This window comes from Rousettus aegyptiacus, unplaced genomic scaffold, assembly GCF_014176215.1.
Source record: "Rousettus aegyptiacus isolate mRouAeg1 unplaced genomic scaffold, mRouAeg1.p scaffold_m13_p_7, whole genome shotgun sequence".
Classification (NCBI taxonomy): domain Eukaryota; kingdom Metazoa; phylum Chordata; class Mammalia; order Chiroptera; family Pteropodidae; genus Rousettus; species Rousettus aegyptiacus.
Genome location: NW_023416310.1, coordinates 20,097,694 through 20,101,300, shown reverse-complemented (window position 1 = coordinate 20,101,300; position 3,607 = coordinate 20,097,694). Strand labels below are relative to the sequence as shown.

General features: G+C 31.4%; 1 pseudogene; it reads left to right on the top strand.

The window, feature by feature from the left end:
* Positions 1 to 512: 512 nt before the first annotated feature.
* LOC118606111 lies at positions 513 to 632 on the top strand (annotated as a pseudogene).
* The last annotated feature ends 2,975 nt before the right edge of the window (positions 633 to 3,607 follow it).

Genomic DNA, 3,607 nt, shown 5'->3' with positions numbered 1-3,607 from the left:
CAGAGAGATATCAGAAATGGAAGACAAAGAAGAGATGAGGCAGAAGGGTAAGTCATAGAGATATGAAAGTGAGCAGTATGAGAAGTTTCTGTTGGATTTCAAGATGTAGGAAGGGAGAAATGGCTGCGGAGAGGGGAGAGACCCCTGAATGGCAGCCAGTAAGGAAAGGGGAGACCTCAGTCCCACAACAGCATGAAAATGAATTCTACCAACCTCAGTGAGCTTGGTAGTGGATTTAGTCCCAGAGCAACTGGAAAAGAACACAGCTCTGCAGTCATGTTGTTTTGGCCTTGTGAAATTTGGAGCAGAGAAATAGCAGAGCTATGCCGTGTCTGGACTTATGACCTACAGTACTGTGAGATGATAAATGTACCCATTTGTTTTAAGCAACTAAATTTGTGATAAAATTTTTACAGCAGCAATAGAAAACTAATTCAGCATCCTTTCTAAGCAGATAATAGAGCAACTAGAGAAAAGAATCTCTTCATGTCTTGGTGGAACCTCTCTCTTTAGGCTATGGCAATGCTACCCTGAACAAACCTGATCCCTTCTGATCTCGGAAGCTAAGCAGGGCCAGGCCTGGTTAGTACTTGGATGAGAGACCACCTAGGAAGACCCAGGTGCTGTAGGTGTTAAAAAAAAAAAGAGAGAGAGAGAGAGACAGAGATTGTAAACTGACCTAAAAAAAGAAAAAAGAAGAAGAAGAAAAAAAAGAATCTGCAAAGGCATAAAGGTCTAAAAGATATAAATAACCACCTTGACCTTATTGATATTTATGGACCAGTAATTCCAAAACCTACAACATACATATTCTTTTTGGATGTACATGGGATGTTTACCAGGATGGATCTTATTGTAGCCCATTAAAAATAAACTTGAAAAGATTAAAATCATATAGAATATGCTCTTTGAACACAACAGAATTAAATTAAAAATCAATAGCAACTAGGAAATCAATAGCAATAAGACAACTAATTTTCAATTACTTTGAAAATTAAAAACATACTCTAGATATTACACAGGTCATTAAGAAAATTACAATAAAATTAACAATATTTTTATAACAAAAAAATACAAAAATATCAACGCTTAAAGAGAAATTTATGTGTTGAATTGGTATACTAGAAAAGAAGATTCAAAAATCCATGCCTTATAATACAAGTTGACACCACAAGAAACAAAAGTGCAAAGTAAACACAAAGTAAGTAGAAGAGATAAGATAGTAAAGACAAAGAATAAGATAGAACTTAGAAAATAGAGAAAGTCAATAAAATTAAAAGATGTTTATTTGAATAGATCAGTAAAATTAATTAGCTTCTAACTAGGTAGATAAAAGAAAAATCTTTGACATAAATTACCAATATCAAGAATGAAAAGGAATGTCATAACAGATCCTATAAGTTAGATCCTGACTTATAAGATCATGACAAATGCTGGAGGAAAATATTGAAATATTATGAATAACTTTTGCGCAAATTCCATAACAAACAAAACAGAAAAAAATTTTGAAAGACACACATTAACAAAACTGAACCAGGAAAAGATACAAAATAGAAATCTGAATAGGTGTATGCCACTTAAAGAAGTTAAAAATATAATTGAAAACCTTCTCTTAAAACAAACAAGTAGAAAAACATACAAAATTCAAGGCCCAGAATAGATTTCACTGGTGAATTCTATCAAACATTTAAAGAATAAATACCAGTCTCAAAAACCCTTTAGAAAATAGATTTGAAGGGAATATTTTCAAATTGACTTTGCTAGGCTAACATTACTCTGATGCCCAAATGAGACAAAGATATTAGAAGAAAAGAAAAGCCCAATTAACAGATTTAAAAATATATATTTTATAAAATGTTAACTAATTTTAGTAACTACATACAAAAGGAGAATGCACTTTGACCAAAGGTGGTCTCTCTCAAACATTCAAAATATTATATCAACATTAGAAAATTAATCACTATATTTAGCCATATTAAAAAGTGAACATCTGGGCAGACAACAAAAAGGATTTGACATAATTCAAAACCCATTCACACACACACACACGCACACGCACACATCTCTCAGAAAAAGTAGGAATTAAAGAGAACTTAGTCAACAGGTAAATGGCATCTGCAATAATAGAATTAAAAAGTTTATAATCATCCCTAATAATTAAAATCTGAATGATGAAAGTCAGGAAGGGAAATACATGAATGTTTTCTCTCTCTACCTTTATTCACCATTTAACTGTAATTTTTGGCAAGTGCAAAAGGCAAAGTAAAAAAAGAAAAGTCATAGATCAAAACAAATGAAGTAAAATTGATTTTATTTGATGACGTAACTGTTTATGTAGGAAACTCTAAGAAATCTACAAAGAAAAGCAGTCATATCTAATGTATACACATGTAGGAAGGCTTCAGGATACAAGATAAGCAAGCATTCAAAACACAACTTTTATTATATTTTAATAAAAATATAAAAAATGGAATAAAACCTTAAATATTAGTAGCATCAAAATCATATATTGAGGAATAAATTTAACTAAAAATGTTTCAAATCTGTACATTGAAAACTACAAAACACTGCAAAGAAAAAATTACAGGGACAAAAGTAAATGGAGGTACACATTTAGCGACTGAAAGCTTCAAAATTGTTAAAAATGGAAATTCTCTTAAACTGATTTTTGAATTGAATTTAATCCCATTCAAAATTCTAGTAGGCATTTTGGAAGAAATTAACAAGCTGATTTAAAAACTTATACATAAGCAAATGATCTAGAAAAGTCAAAACAATTTCCTAAAAGCAGAACAATTTAGAAGACATTTCAAAAGTGCAGTAATCAAGACAATGCAATCAAGATGAGGCATTGGTGCAATAGGGCAATGGAAGAAAACAGAGTCCAGAAATAGACCCACACTTACATGGTCGATTGATTTTTGACAATATAGCCCACATAATTCAATAGAGAAAAGTCTTGACAACAAATGGTGCTGGGACAACAGAATACCCTCTTGGGGGAGGGGGCTGGGAATGCCTGAGCCCTTACCTCAAACCAAGCATAAAATATAACTCAGAATGAATTACAGATCTACACATAATAACTAACACTATTATATTTTATGTGAAAATGTGGGGGAAATATTTTTGTGATTGGGATAAGCAAAGGTTTCTTAAAGAGAGCATAAAAAAACGAATTATTAACATCATAGATAAACACCAAAATTAAAAACATATTCTTCTCAAAACATAGTTAATAACATGAAAAGACAAGCCACACTGGGGAGAAATTGTTTTAAAAATACGTCTTACAGAGGCACATATCTAGAACATAAAAAGAACATTTTTAACTAAACAATATTAAGTCAAACAACTTAGAAAAATGGGCATTCAATTTGAACACTTCAAATATATATATATATATATATATATATATATATATGGCCAATGAGCACATGAAATGTTACTCAACATCATTAGTCAGCAGGGAAATGCAAATTATGACCACAAGACTGTCAATGGATACAAAACGACGATTCAACAAATTTTGACACTCATTAATGATAAAAGTTCTCAGCAACCTAGGTTAGAAGAAAACTTACTTAGTTCATAAGGGAAATCTATT